This window comes from Prunus avium, chromosome 8 (assembly GCF_965620075.1).
Source record: "Prunus avium chromosome 8, drPruAviu1.hap1.1, whole genome shotgun sequence".
Taxonomy (NCBI): domain Eukaryota; kingdom Viridiplantae; phylum Streptophyta; class Magnoliopsida; order Rosales; family Rosaceae; genus Prunus; species Prunus avium.
The window spans coordinates 34177672-34201314 of record NC_142291.1 but is presented as its reverse complement, the minus strand read 5'-3'; the positions used below and the strand labels follow the sequence as shown (position 1 = coordinate 34201314).

General features: G+C 34.7%; 3 pseudogenes across 1 annotated transcript; 1 reads left to right on the top strand and 2 right to left on the bottom strand.

Moving 5' to 3' along the window:
• Positions 1 to 418: 418 nt before the first annotated feature.
• On the bottom strand, positions 419 to 23157 carry LOC110758522 (uncharacterized; annotated as a pseudogene).
• The window catches only part of LOC110758523 (uncharacterized), a 53706-nt pseudogene continuing 32621 nt past the window's right edge, over positions 2559 to 23643 (top strand).
• Positions 15962 to 20040, bottom strand: LOC110758537 (protein DJ-1 homolog D-like; annotated as a pseudogene). The gene is made up of 4 exons (XR_015826265.1): positions 19827 to 20040; positions 18994 to 19377; positions 17631 to 17990; positions 15962 to 16300 (listed from the first exon to the last, which is right to left on the bottom strand). The product of XR_015826265.1 is annotated as a protein DJ-1 homolog D-like (transcript).

Genomic DNA, 23643 nt, shown 5'->3' with positions numbered 1-23643 from the left:
AAAATGCTATGTAGCAGACTTGAAGAACTGGACTGTTCCCCAAACACCACGAAAACCAGCACAATTATTGTTATTGGGTGTGATATCTGAGTTTGCCATGTGAGTATCATAAATTAATTAGCCCCAGGGATTGGTTATCTGTTTTTGAGTATTTTCCTGGAGATTATTAGACAAGGACAGATTCAAATTCCATTTACCCTATTCGGGAAAGTTGTGAGTTTTACCAGAAAATGCTACAGGTTTTGATGTTATTAAGTTTTATCAAAAAGAAAAAACCTGTAATTGAAGTAAATTGTGGAAAGAAAAGTATTGATTAATTATATGAGAAAGTATATTGTACGTGTATATCTCATTAATGTACAAGTATGAGCCAAAACAATTTTGGATGAATCATCCAGTACTATCTGAGTATCCTAATCTAGTGGTTGAGGATGTTGAGGAGGGAAACTCTGGTTTTGATCAAACGCCTTGAAAGGTGTTCAAGTGACTCTTCTAGATCTTGTATGCACAACTCTAAATTTTGCAGTTGGGTTTGTGCATTCTGAATAATGTTATCAGATTCTTTTGTCTTGTGACCAACAATTGAGTGCAATGCTGCATCCACCATTGCAAATTCATTTGCATCTGTTTCTTCTTCTTCTTCTTTCTTTACATGCTGCTACTCTTTTATGGCGCATCAAGTTTGAGACTAGTTGCAACCCACTTGGCTTTGATTGTGTCTTTGGACCCGAGATAAAAGAAAATATGGAATCAAACACAGTCTGAGTAACTGCTTCCATCTCTTTCAACATGCTAACCATAGCCACAGCCTCATGCTCCTTACTGAAGGGAGAAACAACCTTCAAATTTCCTAAGGCCTTGCAGACAGCTTTTTTCATCACCTTCCTGATTGCCAAGAATTTCTTAACCTCACTTGCAAGCTCAGTTTTTCCTCCCCGTCTTCTGCGGATAATTGATAAAATTTCTATTGTGCATTCTTTGGTTTGGAGCAAGGTATCCTTGGCGACACTACATACATCCAATTGCCTAAGAGATCCATCCAATAGCTCATCGTTCTCCTCTTGAGCTAAGGCTTGTCGAGTGAGTGGCAACAAAAGCAGCTCATCTGCACAATCATACAAATCCTTAAGGCCATTTAGGCTTTGGCTTACTGATGTAGAGGATGAAGAGGCGGTTCCAGAAGTCCTCAATCTGCACAACTGCTCATCAAATTCTGAAATGAGAGGGTGCGTTGTTGAGGGAACGCTGTTTGAGCGAGCATGGCAATTGGATTTTGTGGCAGCCATTTTTTTCTGTTTAGAGAAAAGAAAGTTTTGCAGTGAATTATTGTACAAGTTCGTCTAGCGGTTTATCTTCCTCCATGGGCATCTGCTTAATAATATTAAGTTAATATATACAAGAGGATGATGACTGACTATTCAAGTATACTGTGGATTGTTAGGAAACATGAAGAATCTCATCCTATTCATATAACAATGAATGGTTTTGGATCTTTGTGATTTGAATATGTTTATCTCAACAATGTCCCTGCCCTGTTCCCTACCTTTCAACTCCCCAACTCAGCACCTATGTCTTTTAATATTTGTGACGCCACATTCTGTGTTACATAGAGAGTACACGAATGGCATTGACTTTGTGTCATACAAGAAGCTGCCATAACCATAATTTCTCACCGTTTGCATTCTTAGTTTTAATGAATTTTCGGTGACAGATATGAATGCCCAACTGATTGAGTTGCTGGGTGATTGCCAAGTTTCACTTATTTTATAGATCATCTTCGTCATTGTCGTTGAAATGGAAACACCAAGCACCTCCAATACCTGCAAATTAAGTTGTCTGGCCAAACAATCATGGTATGCCTGATGACCAACTTGTTAATGCATGTAAGGTTGTTGTCTGGAATGCGTTGTAAGACATACAGAATATAAAGCAAAGGAAAATGCATTTCATGAAGAGCAAAAAAAAACAGAAAATGCATATGCATGCATCTGATTCTGATATAAAAACTAGTTGGTGGGAATTGGAAGATGATGAGTGATTCTGACATAGACAATGAAACCACATGATTTTAATGAACTAAAATAAAATATTGTGTTACATGATAATCGAGACATTGAATTAACAGAACTCGTCCCCACGGAGGCAGGCAGGAAGAGCTGGAATGCTGGATAGAAGAGCTATTATCTTTCTTTTACATATAGAAAGATGGTACAATACCACTCGTGTTCTACATATTTTATGTTTAATTGTGCAATGCATTACATAATATTGTTACCTAATTGAAGATAATCATGCTATATTAGAAGTAAAATATGGTTGGGGATGGGTTGCTGATCCGGTGTTGGGAGACTGCATAAACATCGCTGATATAGTTTTCGGATCCAGATCCAAATAACGTTGCGACTCATTCAGCTGTGAAGAGGATGAGTTGCTCTTGTCTCCCTAACCGTGTAATATATATTGAACAGATGCCAAAGAGAAGGAAAGCAAACTGAAACACCCAATTGAACATTCAACTGCAAGGCACAAGGCCTTTCTCTTTCCCATTAAAAAAGAAAATGGCTTCCTTCCATGCTCGCTCAAACAGCTTGCCTTCAACATCACATCCTTTCGTTACAGAATTCGATGAGAAGTTGTGCAGATTAAAGGCATCAGAGACCGCCTCTTCATCATCATCATCCATAAGCCACAAACTCAGTGGCCTTCAAGATTTGCATGAGTGTGTTGAGAAGTTTCTTCTCTTGCCATTCAGTCAACAAGCCTTAGCCCAGGAGTGTGGAGACAAATCAATGAACAACTAGATGGATCTTTGAGGCTCCTGGATGTGTGTGGCATCATTAAGGACGCCCTTTTGGAAACAAAGGAATGCACACCTGAACTTCAATCAATCATGCGCAGAAGACGAGGAGGTGACATGAGCTTCATGAGTGAGGTTAGGAAATACCTTGCCTCTAGGAAGGATATCAAGAAGTCAATGAACAAGGCCTTAAAGGTCAAGGAAAGTAAGTGCAAAGACAAGAACCATGAGACTCCAGCAGTTGTCAACATGTTGAAAGAGTTAGATGCAGTCACCGGCGCTGTGTTTGAATCCTTGGTGTCCTTCATAGCTGGTTCAAATTTGAGATCAAAATCAAGCTCTTGGTCACTAGTTTCCAAGCGGGTTTTAATACTAATTATTCACTAGAGAAATAATAGTTAGAAAATAATTACTCATGAAAGTAATTAAATTAATTACTGGAAAGAAATTTCGAAAAAAATAAAAATTTACTGACCTAAAGATACTAAGTTTATACTTAATTTTTTTTTAAAACCTCTCTCGATGAAATTTCGTCAGCATAGGTCTTTGCCGGCAAAAATTTGTCGGATTAGCTTTCTCGCGATGAAATTTCGTCGGTAGAGGTAATTTCGGGGGAAGAGGTTGTTTGGCTTTTTTTTTATTTTATTTTTTCCTGAGTTTTAAAAATATAAAATTAGTTTCTTCACTTTTGTTTTTTGGCCAACTTCTTTAATTTAATGCATGTAATTAAGTAATACCTTAGCCTTTTTTTAATTAGTTTTATTAGTGATTATGTTTTAATTAATATTTCTTTAGCGAATATTTAAATATTTTACTGATTTCGTAAATTACTTGGTACATAGTAATTAATTGTTTTTTGAATTATTTTGTGGACTTCCGTTTTTTGTTCTTTGATATTAAATAATCATTAAGATATGTGCATTGTACGTTTGCTTTCATTATACCGACTCTTGAAGACGTATACGAAAATGGAAGTATTTTTTGAAAAATACGTATGTACGTGTATAATACTAGTATTAAATGAGAAAAATGCTAAATTCTATATACGGGTAATAACTTTGGAAAAGTAAAAAATCAAACGGCGACAATAGCTACACCTTGGTAATGACCTAAACGTAACAGATAATACTCTAGACTAGTCTAAATACTATTAATTTAGTAATATCATTTATGCTATTAATTAAAATATTTAATACTAATTATTCACTAGAGAAATAATAGTTAGAAAATAATTACTAATGAAAGTACTTAAATTAATTACTGGGGAAATTTTGAAAAAAAAAAAAATTATTGACCTAAAGATACTAAGTTTATATTTAATTTTTGTGTTAAAATCTCTCCCGGCGAAATTTCGTCGGCATAGGTCTTTGCCGGCAAATATTTGTCGAATTAGGTTTCTCGCGACGAAATTTTGTCGGTAGAGGTAATTTTGTCGGGAAAGGTAGTTTGGCATTTTTTTTTTTTTTTTTTTGGAGTTTTAAAAATATAAAATTAGTTTCTTCACTTTTGTTTTATGGCCAACTTCTTTAATTTAATGCATGTAATTAAGTAATACCTCAGCCATTTTTTAATTACTTTAATTAGTGATTATGTTTTAATTATTATTACTTTAGCGAATATTTAAATATTTTATTGATTTCGTAAATTACTTGGTAAATAGTAATTAATTGTTTTTTGAATTATTTTGTGGACTTCCGTTTTTTGTTCTTTGATATGAAATAATCATTAACATACGTGTATTGTACGTTTGCTTTCATTATACCGACTCTTGAAGTCATATACGAAAAAAGGAAGTATTCTTTAAAAAATACGTATGTACGTGCATAATACGAGTATTAAATGGGAAAATGCTAAATTCTTTATACGGGTAATAACTCTGGAAAAGTAAAAAATGAAACGGGGACAATAGCCATACCTTGGTAATGGCCTAAACGTAATATATAATGCTCTAGACTAGTCTAAATACTATTTATTTAGTAATATCATTTATGCTATTAGTTAAAACATTTAATACTAATTATTCACTAGAGAAATAATAGTTAGAAAATAATTACTAATGAAAGTAATTAAATTAATTATTGGAAAGAAAATTTGAAAAAAAAATAATTTATTGACCTAAAGATACTAAGTTTATATTTAAGTTTTGTGTTAAAACCTCTCCCGACGAAATTTCGTCGGCATAGGTCTTTGCCGGCAAAAGTTTGTCGGATTAGGTTTCTCGCGACAATATTTCGTTGGTAGAGGTAATTTTGTCGGGAGAGGTTGTTTGGCTTTTTTAAAATTTTTTTTTTTTGAGTTTAAAAAATATAAAATTAGTTTCTTCACTTTTGTTTTTTGGCCAACTTCTTTAATTTAATACATGTAATTAAGTAATACCTTAGCCTTTTTTTAATTACTTTAATTAGTGATTATGTTTTAATTATTATTACTTTAGCGAATATTTAAATATTTTATTGATTTCGTAAGTTACTTGGTAAATAGTAATTAATTGTTTTTTGAATTTTTTTGTGGACTTCCGTTTTTTGTTCTTTGATATTAAATAATCATTAAGATACGTGTATTGTACGTTTGCTTTCATTATACCGACTCTTGAAGACGTATACAAAAAAAGGAAATATTCTTTAAAAAATACGTATGTACGTGCATAATACGAGTATTAAATGGGAAAATGCTAAATTCTTTATACGGGTAATAATTTTGGAAAAGTAAAAAATGAAATGGGGACAATGGCCTAAACGTAATAGATAATGCTCTAGACTAGTCTAAATACTATTTATTTAGTAATATCATTTATGCTATTAGTTAAAAAATTTAATACTAATTATTCACTAGAGAAACAATAGTTAGAAAATAATTACAAATGAAAGTAATTAAATTAATTATTGGAAAGAAAATTTGAAAAAATAATAATTTATTGACCTAAAGATACGAAGTTTATATTTAAGTTTTGTGTTAAAACCTCTCCCGACGAAATTTCGTCGGCATAGGTCTTTGCCGGCAAAAGTTTGTCGGATTAGGTTTCTCGCGACGATATTTCGTTGGTAGAGGTAATTTTGTCGGGAGAGGTTGTTTGGCTTTTTTTTTTTTTTTTTGAGTTTAAAAAATATAAAATTAGTTTCTTCACTTTTGTTTTTTGGCCAACTTCTTTAATTTAATACATGTAATTAAGTAATACCTTAGCCTTTTTTTAATTACTTTAATTAGTGATTATGTTTTAATTATTATTACTTTAGCGAATATTTAAATATTTTATTGATTTCGTAAGTTACTTGGTAAATAGTAATTAATTGTTTTTTGAATTTTTTTGTGGACTTCCGTTTTTTGTTCTTTGATATTAAATAATCATTAAGATACGTGTATTGTACGTTTGCTTTCATTATACCGACTCTTGAAGATGTATACGAAAAAAGGAAGTATTCTTTAAAAAATACGTATGTACGTGCATAATACGAGTATTGAATGGGAAAATGCTAAATTCTTTATACGGGTAATAATTCTGGAAAAGTAAAAAATGAAACGGGGACAATAGCTATACCTTGGTAATGGCCTAAACGTAATAGATAATGCTCTAGACTAGTCTAAATACTATTTATTTAGTAATATCATTTATGCTATTAGTTAAAAATTTTAATACTAATTATTCACTAGAGAAATAATAGTTAGAAAATAATTACTAATGAAAGTAATTAAATTAATTATTGGAAAGAAAATTTGAAAAAATAATAATTTATTGACCTAAAAATACTAAGTTTATATTTAATTTTTGTGTTAAAACCTCTCCCGACGAAATTTCGTCGGCATAGGTCTTTGCCGGCAAAAGTTTGTCGGATTAGGTTTCTCGCGACGATATTTCGTCGGTAGAGGTAATTTTGTCGGGAGAGGTTGTTTGGCTTTTTTTTTTTTTTTTTTTTGAGTTTAAAAAATATAAAATTAGTTTCTTCACTTTTGTTTTTTGGCCAACTTCTTTAATTTAATACATGTAATTAAGTAATACCTTAGCCATTTTTTAATTACTTTAATTAGTGATTATGTTTTAATTATTATTACTTTAGCGAATATTTAAATATTTTATTGATTTCGTAAGTTACTTGGTAAATAGTAATTAATTGTTTTTTGAATTATTTTGTGGACTTCCGTTTTTTGTTCTTTGATATTAAATAATCGTTAAGATACATGTATTGTACGTTTGCTTTCATTATACCGACTCTTGAAGACGTATACGAAAAAAGGAAGTATTCTTTAAAAAATACGTATGTACGTGCATAATACGAGTATTAAATGGGAAAATGCTAAATTCTTTATACGGGTAATAACTCTGGAAAAGTAAAAAATGAAACGGGGACAATAGCTATACCTTGGTAATGGCCTAAACGTAATAGATAATGCTCTAGACTAGTCTAAATACTATTTATTTAGTAATATCATTTATGCTATTAGTTAAAAAATTTAATACTAATTATTCACTAGAGAAATAATAGTTAGAAAATAATTACTAATGAAAGTAATTAAATTAATTATTGGAAAGAAATTTTGAAAATAATAATAATTTATTGACCTAAAGATACTAAGTTTATATTTAATTTTTGTGTTAAAACCTCTCTAGACGAAATTTCGTCGGCATAGGTCTTTGCCGGCAAAAGTTTGTCGGGTTAGGTTTCTCGCGACGATATTTCGTCGGTAGAGGTAATTTCGTCGGGAGAGGTTGTTGGGCTTTTCTTTTTTTTTTGAGTTTTAAAAATATAAAATTAGTTTCTTCACATTTGTCTTTTGGCCAACTTCTTTAATTTAATGCATGTAATTAAGTAATACCTTAGCCTTTTTTTAATTACTTTAATTAGTGATTATGTTTTAATTATTATTTCTTTTGCGAATATTTAAATATTTTACTGATTTTGTAAATTACTTGGTAAATAGTAATTGATTGTTTTTTGAATTATTTTGTGGACTTCCGTTTTTTTTGTTCTTTGATATTAAATAATCATTAAAATACGTGTATTGTACGTTTGCTTTCATTATACCAACTCTTGAAGACGTATACGAAAAAAGGAAGTATTCTTTGAAAAATACGTATGTACGTGTATAATACGAGTATTAAATGGGAAAATGCTAAATTATTTATACGGGTAATAACTCTGGAAAAGTAAAAAATCAAAAGGGGACAATTGCTATACCTTGGTAATGACCTAAACGTAATAGATAATGCTCTAGACTAGTCTAAATACTATTTATTTAGTAATATCATTTATGCTATTAATTAATATATTTAATACTAATTATTCACTAGAGAAATAATAGTTAGAAAATAATTACTAATGAAAGTAATTAAATTAATTACTGGAAATAAATTTTGAAAAAATAAAAATTTATTGACCTAATGACACGAAGTTTATATTTATTTATTTTATAAAACCTCTTCCGACGAAATTTCATCGGCATAGGTCATTGCCGGCAAAAGTTTGTCAGATTAGGTTTCTCGCGACGAACTTTCGTCGGTAGAGGTTATTTGGTTTTTTTGTTTTTTTTTTTTTTTGAGTTTTAAAAATATAAAATTAGTTTCTTCACTTTTGTTTTTTGGTCAACTTCTTTAATTTAATGCATGTAATTAAGTAATACCTTAGCCTTTTTTTTAATTACTTTAATTAGTGATTATGTTTTAATTATTATTTTTTTAGCGAATATTTAAATATTTTATTGATTTCGTAAATTACTTGGTAAATAGTAATTAATTGTTTTTTGAATTATTTTGTGGACTTTCGTTTTTTGTTCTTTGATATTAAATAATCATTAAAATACATGTATTGTACGTGTGCTTTCATTATACCGACTCTTGAAAACGTATACGAAAAACGGAAGTATTCTTTCTAAGAGGTAAGAGCCCAAGTGCCCATGCATAAATAAGACCCCATGCATAAATAACCCATCAAACAGAAGAAACAATTCATCAACCCACAATTCAAAAGATGATTAAACTCAGATAATTAAAGATAATGGATGTAATAACCCGATCCTAAATTGTTATTTAATTATTAAATTATTCAAGTAAAGGATAATTTTACCCCGAGAATATTTTAATAGGCTTAAAGTTGACTTTTTGTTCGGAAAAAATTTTGGGGAATTGAATGGCGCCATGATGTAGATCGCATCGATATGAGTTTGTAGACACGTAGTGGGCTCAAATCGGAGTTATAACGAAGAAATTATAATATACGGAAGCCCAGTGACATAACCATAAATATTTTGAAGTCAGTTTTTTTAAAACCTTAGTTTTTTTAAAACCCCAGTTTTTTTTACTTTGCTCCCTCATTTCTCTCTCTCCCTCCTGTAGTCTCTCTCTCTCTCACGACCAAAACAGCCACCAATCTATGGCCGACGACATCTCCTCCATCCGGCCACCGTTGGCCGCGAGACCACTTGCATTAGAACCATCTCAACCTCCTCTACCTGTTCCTCCCTTTCTTCGACTAGCCCAGTCACTCCTTTGCCGGCGCTAGTTCGAAAAAGTTTTGATTTTGTCAAAATCTTCCGTCGTTGTTTCCGACGATTCCGGATTTTTGTGTTTTGGAACTCGTTTTATTGCTTAAATTTTCAGCCGGTTTTCAGCTCGTAATTCCGGAGAACATTATATTTAAAAGGTATAGCTGCACTGCTATACAATTTAATAAATAAAAAATTTAAGAAAAAACCACCATCTTTGTTGCATTAGTTTATACTCTAAAGATATTAATTTGCAAGTTTCAACATATTCAAAGTAAATATTAAGTGGCCACTATATACTAATTTAATATATATTATTTTTATTCAATAATATGTTGTATAATACGTGAATTTTGTGTCTTATTGAAAATTTTGTAAAAAATACATGTATTAAACATGAGAAATACTTACGTAGATTTATAATACGAGTATTGTATGTTTACTTAAAAAAAAAAATGTAAATTTTACCGAGTCTTTACAGAACATGGATGTATTATTGAAAAATATGTATGTACGTGTATAATATAGTATTAAACGTGAAAGTGCTAAATTCTTTAAACTGGTAATAATTCTGGAAAAGTAAAAAATTAAACGGGGACAATAAAGACTTGGGTAATGACCTAATAGTAGTGGATAATGTTATAAACTACTCTTATCGATAAACGAAAATCGGGGAAAAAGTTTAAAAGAAAAAAAGGATCCCTCCCACTATATATATTTTAATTTTTTTTTAAAATAGAATATCTAACAGTATAGCCGTGCGGCTATACGCTATAAATACAATATACGAGATAGAATGGATCTCCTTGAATTCATTCGAACACGAGCCGTCTTCTAGCCCCTCTCTCTCTCGCTCAGACATAACGGGCTACCTCTCTTCTTCAATCCTCATCTCTCTCTCTCTCGCTCATAGCACCATCGTCATCTCGTCCCTGACCTTGGAGATTCCAAAATGGCTTATTTCTTTTCTAGGCGCTAGCAACCGCCTAGACCGCCTAGCAACCGCCTAGACCACCCAGCGACCGCCTAGACCGCCTAGACCGCCTAGCGACCGCCTAGACCGCCTAGCGCCCGCCTAGACCGCCTAGCAACCGCCTAGACTGCCTAGCCCGCCTAGCCCGCCTAGCCCCAGCCTAGCCCGCCTAGCGCCCGCCTAGGCCATTTATTCAGTAATATTAACAATATGAGTGAGTGTGTTGAAGGATTTAACTTGTAAAGAAGATTTCTGAACAACAACAGATAACCTAGAGAAGTTTCATGGAGTTATCACAATGGTGGCTCTTGGCCAAGTAAGTCTCATGGAGATGGTGTTATCACAATGTGCTATTTGCATTAGCTCTTTATCTTTTCTGTTCTTTTTGTTCATGTCTTGTTTTGATTTGTCTCTGTTACTTGCTATGTTTATTCATTTTAGCACCTCCAGTAGTCATTTTCACCATTAAAGTATAAAGGTTTTTGCTTAAATATCGGTGGCTCAAGGCTGGTTTTGTTAGTTTCCGTTGATTTGTAAATCTTTCAGATAATGTCCCATGTGTCTATTTGCTTGATATTACAATTTGCAGTTCTATTTTTCTACTTGAAGCCTTATGCTAGTTCTATTTGACTGAGACCTTTCAATGACATTTCATGAACATTAGTACCCGCTTTACATGAGTAGGCTAGTTATTGTTTTTATTTAGTAAACTAGGCTACAAGTACTACTTACCTGACATAGTATCTTTTATTTTAAACGTCTTTATTTGCTGATTGTAACCACTTTTCCAATCGAAATCTTCTGGTATATAAATGTTGTGGGATACATTTCTGAATGTAATTTGGGAAAGCGTGCCAAATGGTTGTTCTATTCATGATAATTTGATGCTTGTTCACAGAATTCTGACTTATGTGTTTGTTCTAAAACAATTGGTTAATGTTGTTGCATCTGTCTTGTAGCACTGCTGTGGTTGCTTACTGCAGCATGTATCAAGACGGGGAGACCTCAGACTGCTAAGAGAGCAATTGAACAGGTGGAGCAGCGGCTCTCAAAAGACGGGTGGCCAGAATACTATGATGGCAAGGCAGGGAGATATATCGGGAAGCAAGCGAGGAAGTACCAGACCTGGAGCATCTCAGGATATCTGGTAGCTAAACTGATGATCGAGAACCCAGCCAATCTTTCACTAATCTCTCTTGAAGAGGACAAGAAGATAGCCAAGCCAAGGCTCACCTGCTCCGCTTCCTTTTGAGTCAAACCAGTGGCAGCAGCATACATGATGCATTACAGGTATATGAGATTTCTCTTTACCCATTAATGCTGAAGGGAAACTAGCTGATTAAACTGATTGAGTTGCAGTTTTGTGATTCATTAACATGATTTGCTAGTATGCTACTGAGATATAGAGCCCCTGCATTTTCCTTTTCAGTTTCTTAATATCTGGTTTTGAATAGTAAATGGTCTATAGTTGTGCTTACCAATTATTTGGGGAAATAAGTAATGTAACATGGCCATTGTTGTGCTTACCAATTACTTGGCTAAGTATTTCAAGCTTTTATGGTGGGAATTTGCCTCCTATTTTCCTGCCAAATTCAGTTTGATAGGTGTGCAAATATTTTTCTTTGTGTTGTTGATAAAATTATTTTTACAAATGTGCCAAATTGTGATTTGGGGAAATAAGTAATGTGAGAAACAATATATATTCAAAAGGCTTGTAGCTCAAGTGGTTAAGACAAGTTCAGATTTGTTTTCCTCTCAATATATAGACAGGGCAAAAATAACTATATGTAATGACTCTTAAAAGACCTCGACCCTCAAGTTCAGATTTGAACAAGTGTCAAAGTCTGTACTTTTACTCTTTGGCTGTTGATTATGGCTTTGGGCCCAATGCTCTCGACCCTGTATGTTCTTTGTTCTTCAGGTGATTTATTTCTGTAAAATTACTACTGGATCTTGTTAAGAAATGGTAGGGAGAAAATGAAAATTAGTCTTGGGGTTACAATTTTCTCTTCTTGTTTGCACTTTTAGTTCAAAATTTTGGGGTCTTTAGATTTTGGGCTTGAACTTGAGTTGCTAGTTGTGGACCAAATTTGGGTTATGTGATTTGAACTGATTTTGTTATATGACGTCTCTCCTGTTGCCATATCTCATTATCAAAATGATAATGTGAACCAGTTTGTGTAGTAGACTGCTTGTAGGAGTGTTCATGAAACTAGAACTATATGATGCTCAATGGAGTAGTGACAAATTTTCTGAGTTAGAATTTAGAAATAGGTGCAGACATGAAAAGTTCGTTATTGCAAAGTACCTTACCTGCTAGAGGGGCTGTTGATTGTATTTTTTAAAAATTTGTTGTTTCTGTCTGTAAGGATAGCATCTTGGCCTTTGAAACAGATTATGGCTAAGATTAGTGCTGAGGTATTATTAGGTAGTTAAAGACTAGATTGTTTAACGTAAAGCATGTTTTGTCTCACCGTCTATATTATAAGGCAGGATGCCTTTAGCTGAGCTGAGATTCTTCTTTGTGTTCGTGTTCCTTTTTCCTCTGTCTTAGAAAATTTTCAATTTCTTCATTGGTAATTGGCGATTGTCATAGGTTCTTTTGATAGATATCGGTTTTGTTGAATAATTTCAATATTTGGCGTACGTTAAGTGTTTCGAAGGCTAATGGCACAAAGTTGTGATGGTAGATTAAGAGGGCGACAAAGTTTGCTGAAGGTTGTGTGAAAGACTTCATCTTGGATAAAAAAGGCAACCTGAGAGAGAAATTGAGAAGCTGGCCCTTAACAGTGCAAAGGAATATCATTAGTCTTTTTTTTTTGAAAAAAAAAAAATGAACATCATTAGTTAAATAGGCAGTTAACAATGTATTGAGAATGATTCTACTGTTCTTGTTAGTTTTATGTGGTGATATTTGGACCTTCTGTGGTGATATTTCATGTTTTGTTTCATTTCATGTATGATCTTCACCTTGCTGCTGAGATAAAACCAAATTCAGTATGGATATGATTCTTGGGCATTTGAGCAGTGTTCTATAATTTTGGAATCCTTTGCATTATTTGGAAATGGTCACATAACTATAGAAATTCTTATTAGATCGGTTAACAGATAGTCCTATTCGAAAAATTAACGACACATGTTAATGTTGTCATAGATATGCAAATACAATTAGTGTTTTTTCTCATGCGGTACAAGATTATACATGTACAAATAGAAAATAGATGGTTTCAACTAGGAATATCTTTTAAAGAAATATTCTTTTTATCTACTACTAAAGGGCAGTGAAAGTGAAGACATACATCTCCAATGTCCTCTCCTTGATCTTCTCTATTTGTACTCAGACTTCATAAACAAATTCACTTGAAACACAAAACCAAGCAGAGAAAATGGATGAGTTTGGTCTTCAAAATCTCTTTGCCTCAGAATCTGACCACGAGCCCTCACAAAACTCCTTAAGCTGCTCAAAATCTCTTTGCCTCATAACCCATTTCTCTTGTTTTTTAGGTAAAAAATGAAATAGAAAAGAATACTTGTGAGCTCTGTTTCTTCATTTAATTTTCTCTTCTTGCATATTGGTCTAAACTTGCCATAATTTACGAGGCACAATATTCTTGCAACCTTGACCCTTTCATACCATACCTTGCCTTAACTATTTTGATCGGTTCTTATCCAAGCCAGATAGTAATGGATAATGTTATAAACTACTCTTATCGATAAACAAAAATCGGAGAAAAAATTAAATAAAAAAAAAGGATCCCACAATATATATACTCGGTGTTTTAATTTTTCTTTTTATAAAAATAGACTTGTTTTGACATGTGGCGCATAGATAGAATTATTAAAGAGTATAGCCGCGCGGCTATACTGAATGATTTAGAAAAGGTATAGCCGTGCGGCTATACGCTATAAATAGAATATAATGACTACGAGACAGAATGGATCTCCTTGAATTCATTCGAACACGAGCCTTCTTCTAGCCCCTCTCTCCCGCTCAGACATAACCGGCGACCTCTCTTCTTCAATCCTCATCTCTTTCTCTCTCTCTCTCTCTCTCTCTCTCTCTCTCTCTCTCATAGCACCATCGTCATCTCGTCCCTGACCTTGGAGATTCCAAAATGGCTTTTTTTTTTCTAAGCGCAAGCACCTGCGTAGACCGCCCAGCGACCGCCTAGACCGCCTAGCGCCGCCTAGACTGCCTAGCCCGCCTAGATCGCCTAGCACCCGCCTAGACCGCCTAGTGACCGCCTAGCAACCTCCTAGACTGCCTAGCCCGCCTAGCCCACCTAGCGCCCGCCTAGGCCATTTATTCAGTAATATTAACAATATGAGTGAGTGTGTTCAAGGATTTAACTTGTAAAGAAGATTTCCGAACAACAATAGATAACCCAGAGAAGTTTCGACACATACTTATCCTCTCGGGAACCACCCATTGCCTTCCCAATTCCACCAACTGCAGAACTATTCCACCCTTTGGTTTTGGGTTTTAGTATCGCAACTTTGATTAAGAACGTCAATATAAGGAGATGAATCAAAGTGCTGTTTCAGTTTTTCAGTTTTTCAGTTTCTCTTACTCTCTGGTTTCTATGTTTCTCCGTCTCCGGCACAGTCGGATCGCCACACTCACATGTAGATCTGCGATTTGCAGATCGCCATGATCTCCATGTGTGGTGGCTCCCGTGGGAATTGTCTTTGATGGAAAATTGAGGAGATTCTGTCTGCGACCACTCTATCATGTTTGCTTTGGTCATTGACCATTGACGTATTATTCTTTTTCATTTGGTTTTGATTTCACAATTGTGTTTCTTATTTCTTGCTCTTGTTTCACGTAAGAGGATATTATTGGTCCCCTCTACCTAAGTCCTTGTTTGGGCAGCATAACATCTAAAAGTTTTATTTTCGCATGAATGTTCTTTACGTATTATATTTTTGTTGCTTGTGATTGTCGATGATCAAACGTCATCTAATTGGTTCCTCTTCCATTAGTGGTATGGGATTTTGTTCTGCACATTTCTTCATATTTTACTGTTAGAGTTGCTTTGTTGTGGCCTCCTTTTCGGAGCCTCCCTTTCTGTTGCATGGTTTTTGCCCCTATACAAGCCTTGGCAGTTCCAAAGTTGGGAGCAGTTTTTGGCGGTTCATTTGATCCTCTACAAGCATTGCAGTTCCAAAGTTGGGAGCAGTTACTAACGGTTTTATTGGGTGTTTTCAATGTTAACAGATTGTGGTTTGATGGTTACTACAACACCAGATAAGTTTTGCCTTGTTGGCCATGTTATGGTGTTTTCTTTATTACTTTTGTTTTCCTTTTGTTGCCATTGTGTTTATTTTTCTTGTTTTGTGGATTTGTGGGTTTTGTGTCTTTAGTTTTCTTTGTTTTTTCTCTTGGTTTTAGTAGGCTTTTGTTTCTTTTTATGGTTACTTGTTGTTTTGCTTTCGTTTTAGCATGGTCTTTTTAGTTGTTGTCTTGTTTCAGTTTGTTTTTTAAGTTTTCTAATTAGGTTCTTCTACACTCAGTTTTGTGTAGTTGTGTTCTTATTTTTGTTTTAAGTAGACATTTACAGGTTGTCGGTTAAATTCTCATGGTGCGTATGCACTGTTCTTTCTTCTTTTCTTTTATTTTGTTTCCAACTTTTGTGCTTCTAACTTTATTTTTTAACCTTTTGTTTGGGTTTTGTTGGCTAGTTCTCTTTTCTTACTGTTCATCCACAACCAAACTAGCATGGAACATGGCATATACATATCAAAACCAGAGTGTCACTTGTTCCCTCATATATACAAACGTCACCTTAACATAACACAACATACATGCCTTATTCTTTCATGAATTACATATAGTACATGCAAGCAGCTGACCCGGTAAACAATAACTAGAATGATACTCGAATATCAAGCAATGTCATCAACTGAGAAATGAACTCTGGGTGGCCCGGCCACGCTGCTCCAGTAACCAAATTTCCATCCGTGAAGCAACGATCTATTGGATCAGGTTCCCGCCATGTTGCTCCTGACAAAACCACATTAAGCTTAACCGCTGGATACGCAGTACATTTCTTTCCCTAAAATTTAGCCAGTTAACGACAATTAGGACATGATTTTAAAAAGTTCATAATGTGAAAATAAGTAAATCAACCCTCAATCAGAAGAATCAGCAAAAGGCAAACAGATTACAACTTCAAGGTGGTTTCTTTTTTACCTTGTCATAAAATACTCACTCAGTAAATCAACCCTCTTACAAAATTGATGATACTCCCAACTCTTCCTAACACCTTCTGAAAAACTGAAACTGCCTAGCTCAGCCAAGCCTTTTGGTTTTCCTTACTAGGTAATTTCTTGTTTTACCCCATTCTTAAACCATTCCATCTAGCATAGATTTTTACTGCATATATTCCTTCAGAGAATTCTGCATTACAGTACACACCTTCTGACTTTTATATTACAGGACAGCACAAATGTTCATGCACCAACTAGCAAGCTTGCTAATCAACACCCACAACAGAACAAACATTTAAATTTACAATCAACTACATTGACAGTGAGTAAAAGAACAAATAAATCCACAGATTATCTGTATATTGTCTTTTTGGTTAAACTTCCCACACAAAAAATTAATTTTACTCTAGCATTTTAGTTGATGTTAAAAAGCGAAAGAAGTTATGTAATCTACATTATAAATGTATATCTACCACGGAAATGCTATAATGAGGGGTTGTGGGTTAAGGGTTCAATACCACTATACAATAATATAAAGCAAAGTTTGAACTTAAAACTTTTTTAATGATTGGATGGTTGGATGATTGGATTGAACCCCTCACTCAAAACCCCCACTCCAATCCCCCTCATTGTAGCATCTCCCATATCTACCATATCATGCTTGGACTTTAAAATTCCAAAATTTCTAATCTCGATTTTGTTATATGATTTTGGATTGTTAATGAGGATTTTGCGTCCTTGTTTGTGTGCCTAACAAATTAACTTTATATTATTGTTTCTGCATTTTGTACACTTTCAACTTTTAGTTTCACAAATCAACTTATTGGACTTCTGGACAGCATGGGACTGATCCCAACAACATGGGACCCATCCCTATAAAAAGATGAGCGATAGATACAATAAAACTACACTGTCACCTAAACAGGGATTACAGCTTCACTTTGTTTCAGTTGAACCCAATTATTGGAGCAATTCCTTTGGTGGCATCACATGGAATTATAGAAATTCAGTAATATTTTTAACAATATCAATACTATGTTTGACGATGCACCAAATTGAAACGATATGGAAATAGTCGGATTTGATTGAGAAACTTAAAGAATATGGACCAAATTGAAATTCGGATCAATTTTCTGGAAACAAAGGCGTAGCCTGGCTTAAAGGGAGTAACCTTACCTGTAGAACACCAGCAGCAGCTAAAATCTGCTGCCCGTGGCAGATGGATGCAATTGGTTTCCTGGCTTCCACAATTTGCTTCACTAATGCAATAACTTTCTCATCCAATGCCAAATATTCTGGGGCTCGACCTCCAGGGATTACAAGAACATCATAACTTGACATATAGAGCTTCAAAGTCATCTGTTAAAGTGAAATTATGGCCCGGCTTCTCACTGTATGTTTGGTCACCTTCAAAATCATGGACGCAGTTGCACAGATTTCACCAGCTTTCTTCTTGGGGCAAACTGCATCAACATGGCATCCTAGAGCTTGAAGAGACTGAAAAGGCACAATTACCTCATAATCTTCCATGAAGTCCTACAAGTGTTGAGGGAGAGAAAGTGAATGATGCTTAGTAACCGTGAGAAATATAAAATTTTGATCATTGACTAGAATAATACGTAGATAACAATTAGTTCATAAACAAACAACATGCAGCTTTAACGTTCTTGTCAAGGGGTTTACTAGATTTACAGTGAATTATAACACGTAGCCAAACTTGATTTATGGACCATCTTATCACTATTGATATTGACAAGTAAAATAATATTTTGAATTTGGAGGGCTTTAAGGTTTGACAAGTAGCCAATCTGGATTTATGGACCATCTTATCACTGTTAAATAAGCAGCTTCCAAAACGTGGTGGGCTTTAAGGTTTGTCAAGTTGTATAACTTTTGGCGTTGTAGGTAGAGAAGTTTAGGTATGCTTCAAAGAATTTGGTTTTAAAGGGAAAACAAACAACTGGTTTCAAGAAAATAGGTTCTTATGAAATCTGACAGCAACTAATTTATGGGTCTAGGGCAGTAGTAGCATTTCGAATTTGGAGACCAAATTGGCTTGGGTATTGGAGGTATTCAGTTTTAGGGGAAGGGGGAAATTGAAATTCTTCAGTAGTCAACTTTCCGGAAAATTAAAGTAAAGAAGTCTTTTAAAATTCATAAAGGATGTACTTGTCTATGTATCATGTTTAGAATCCATAATTCAAACAACTTGAAAGATGACCAGTACACATGTTTGGATTTACTTTCACAGGTTCACAACTCACACAAATGACCTGACAAAGTATTCCAATGGGCAACGGACCCAGGTACGCAGACCAATGAATCATACCACCAAAACATTGAAAAAACACATAGGAATGAATGATGGAACCTTATCACACCAGAATTGTGGCAAATCTGGTAAAGCCTATTCAGGTTATTTTCACTATCTTTCAGAAGTATCTGTAAAAGGGCAAATCTCGATACTATATATTCTCAATATTGATCGGCATCACAATTTCATATTTCTCATTGCACTATGAAGGAAAATAAAACTTACCCCACAGAGAAACAGGATCCTCCTATCTGAACCAGTTATGTTACCTCCTAGTGCCTTCACAAAAAGCCTAATTAACTCAGGATGGCCTTCATATGTAGCCCCAGTAATTATATTACCATCAACAACACACCCCAACAAGGTCTCGGGTTCCACCCAATAAGCACCTGCAGCAACAAGTACAGGTCTGACAGCTGGGAAGGCTGTACACTTCCTACCTATTTTGTTTATTGAATATGGTGTACACAGTGACGTTGGAGCCAAGAATTTGTTCACGCTGTCTTGTCCCCAGAACTCAAGCTCAATATAGGTTGGTTCTCTAGCTCATAAAGAATGAGCAAGCACTCTAACAAAACTCCTAACATGTGTTCTTGTTTGAGCTTCTCACTGTCCACACAACCTAGAACTATAACCTACGGATTGCTATTTGTCAATCTAATGGAGTGGCTCTAATCAACAATAAAACTTATTCATTTTGTCTATAATTAAGGCTACCAACGATTGGCTGATGCAAAAAACTAAACTTGGAAGCGTGATGTTCGTTGGTAAACTTGACAAACTAATTTCCAGTCCCAACATATTCCAAATTTTAGAGGAGGCAACATAATCCCATATGTGAGAATTGTAAGCACTTCAATCTTTGAGACAAATTTCTTGTTTTGGGTTTACAAATTCAAGTGAAGTAAGCATTCAATCTTCAATCTAATTGAGTGTGCTTAATTACAGAGCATGGAAAAGACCAATTGACAGTGCTCAAGTGATGTAATGAGGCTAAAGAAAACGATTTTCATTAAAAATAGAAAAAGGAAAAGGCAAAAGAAGCAGAGGTGGGTGACCTGGTGAGCAGGAGAAAGTTGATGAATGGCTGTGCGGCAGATATCACCAGCTTTCTTGCCAGGACAGACGGAATCAACGGACACTCCATATGCCTGCAGTGCTTGAAATGGAACCATCGCCTCGTAGTCTTCCACGTAATCCCCCAATACCAACAACACCCTGCGTTCACCTTTCGCCATTTTCTTGGAATTTGAGAGAGAGAGAGAGAGAGAGAATTTGGTTGGACTAAAACTCTCAGATGGGTAAAGAAATAGAATATGTTAAAACTTATAGCCGCGCGGCTATACTCTATAAATAGAACATGTTAAACGGTGTAGCCGCGCGGCTATACTATATAAATAGAATACATTAAACGTATAGCCGCGCGGCTATACTATATAAATAAAATATCTACAGTAGAGCCGCGCGGCTATACTATTTAAATAGAATATTTTAAACTGTACCACGCTCCCAGTCAGCACCCCCTACCCAGATCCATCATTGCCATCACCATCTTCTTCGTCATTGTCATCATCGTCGTAAAATTCCGAAGAATTATCGTTTTTTTAATATATAAATTATTATTATTTTTAAATGTTATTCTAATTTTCTTATTAATTATTAATTATTTCCTTTTTGTTTGATTTATTTTACTCAAAATTACAAGTTTATCCTTATAATTAATGGAAAATTGGATGAAATTCACACAAATTAACATTTGCCATTTAATTAATTCAGTTGTTAAATTTGCTTACTTTTTAGTTCGGGGGATTAAGTTCAATTCGGATCCTAGTTCGGGGTCGTGTACGACAATTTACTCTAAATTAATTTATGTTATTTTAAATGAAACTAAATTATTATCCGATTGAATTTGTTAGAGTGCGTGCTCATTCATTATGACTAATTAACGAGTGGCATATGCATAGCTTGCCTCCTCTGAGCACTCACAATTTGATATATTAATCGATCAACTATACAATTAGACTTTACATTGGGAGCTGTTCAAGTGATTTTATTATTTCCCTAAGGGTTTTTAACCGTGATGGCCCTTAAACTTATACCCGAGTTTTATTTTGGTTTGATACTAACAAATTTTCATGCCATTTTGGTAATCCAACTATCTCATTCATGCCAGTTCAGTCATTCCATCAGATTTCATCAATTTGAGAGGTGAAACTGTCAATTTGGCACAAATATCTTTCAAACGACCTACCCACTATCTAATACCGATTCCCCCCAAATTGAAACCCTAGTTCACCTATCTATCTTTTATTTTTGTCAAAGAGTTCACCTATCTATCCAATTCCCATAAATTGAAAACCCTAATTCACCAAAATCCCCAAATTCAAACCCTATTTCGTCACTAGAACCCCAATTTTGCGCTAATTTTGCCTATGACGGCTTAAAATACTCTAAAGTCGGCAATATTTGCTGTGAGTATGAATACAATGGGCAGCAGCAGTTTGGGTGTCCTTAGAGATATGTATCCTTTTGGCTCCATTAAGTCTCTTACAGTTGATGTTAAGTGACAGTAAAAGCCTTTTCTAAGTTTCTTGGCATACTTATGGAGTTTAGATTCTCTGTTTTATTTTTTATGTGAAGATATTGTTAACTAATAGTCTAAAACGATGTTGTTTGAGGTCACACATCCTATATTTTACTCTAGCACATCTTGTGGTGCTTAGTTTTGAGCCAGATTTGAACTCTTTTACTGAAAATAGTATAGCCAGCGGCTATACTCGGGATTTTTTTATATATAAAAATAAAGAGTATAGCCTTTTTTTTAATATATAAAAATACAGAGTATTTTATAAGTAGTATAGCTGTCCGGCTATACTCTTTACATGGATACTATTATCTTTTTTCCCCAATTTTTGTTTATCGATAGCTTAGAGCATTTTCCATTACTATTAGGCCTTTACACAAGTCTCTATTGTACCCTTTTGAGTTTTTACTTTTCCAAAGTTATTAGCCGTATAAATTTTTTAGCATTTCTATGTTTAATACTTGTATTTTACACGTATGTATGTATTTTTCATGTTTAATAGACTAAATTTTTTACAAAAGTTTCAATAATACACATAAAATTCACTTATTATACACCCCATTTTCATATACTATTGAATAAAAATAATATATATTCAAAAATTTAAATCTATAAAGTATATATATCGAAACTAGCAAATTAGTATCTATAAAGTATAAACTAATGCAAATAGAATGTTTTTTTTAAAATAAATCGTATAGCCGAACGGCTATACTACGGTTTTTTAATTATTAAAAACTAGTATCGCCGGCCGGCTATACCCTTTTGATTGGGCGCTATGCGCTCCTTTTTTTTTTTAACAAATAGTATAGCCGAGCGGCTATACACGGGATTTTAACAAAAAACAGTATAGCCGAACGGCTTTACTATGGTCTTTTTTATTTTTTATTTTTTTATAAATAGTATAGCCGCACGGCCCTTGTCTAAACCCTAAAACATAACTCCATCGTCATCCTCGTTTCTATCTCTCTCGCCTCATAGCACCATCGTCATCCTCGTTTCTCTCTCTCTCTCTCTCTCTCTCTCTCTCTCTCCAGCGACCGCCTAGACCGCCTAGACCGCCTACCCCGCCTAGCCCCCTGCCTAGGCCGCCTAGCTCCGGCCTAGCCCACCTAGCGCCCGCCTAGCGCACGCCTAGCCCGCCTTGCCCCTGCCTAGGCCTCCTAGCGGCCTCCTAGGCCATTTATTCAACTCCATTCAATGCTTTTTATGAAATAGCCTTTCAGGTGACCTTAATTGCTCAAGGGGATGTTCCTCTGTCTATTGTAATGACGGTATGCACAACTCTTGGGGCAGTACCCCTGACTCCTCTACTAACAAAGATATTGGCGGGGACTTACGTCCCTGTGGATGCTGCCCAACTGTCAATGAGCACCATGCAGGTTAAGTCACCTTGAACCTGTTCTGCTTCAAACAACCAATCTTTGTCCTTGACAGAGTGTAATATTTGAGGGGTTTCTTGTATACCATTTCAGTTTTGTGCTATCCTGTACGCATTCCTTGGTTTGCAAGATAGCATCCTTGGCGCTGTTGCAAACATCCAAGAGTCTGAGAGAACCATCTAATAGCTCATTAGTCCATTTCTTGTTCTGCTCTTTGGCCAAGGCTTGTTGTGTGAGAGGCAACTGAAGCAACTTATCAACACAATCATGCAAGTTTTGGAGGCCACTTAGTTTGTGGCATATTGATGATGAAGATGTGGAGGCGGCCTCAGAAGACCTCAGTCTACACAAATGTTCGTCAACTTCTTGAACGATAGGGTGTGGCCTTGAAGGGAAGCTGTTAGAGCGAGTGTGGAAAGCCATTTCTTCTTTGTGTGTTGTGAGAAGATAGAACAGAAGACTTCGAAACTTTTGATTGATGTACAATTCAGAGTGCTTAATATATAGTGTTGATTGAAGAGGGGGACATGGAATCTCATCCACTTAAATCATCAGTGAGAGGTAACATGATTTCGATTTGGATCTATATGTTCCCTAGGCAATGTTTATGCAGTGTCCCTTCCCACCCCATCATTCCAACTCATGAATTGATTAATTTAGCACATTAAAATGCTACAACCATTTAATCAATCATAATTAATATACGATCCCACGAGTGGCGTTGATGTCCCTGTTTACACAAATACATGGAGAGGCAAAAACCATTTAACTGAATTATGCTGATCAACGCATATGATTAGTTTAATTCATCTTGTTTTGCAGGTCCTTCATTCACATGATTGTTTGCCAAGGAGGAGGCATGATCTGCAAATATGCAATATTCTGCATTAAAATGTCATCGTCCATTGT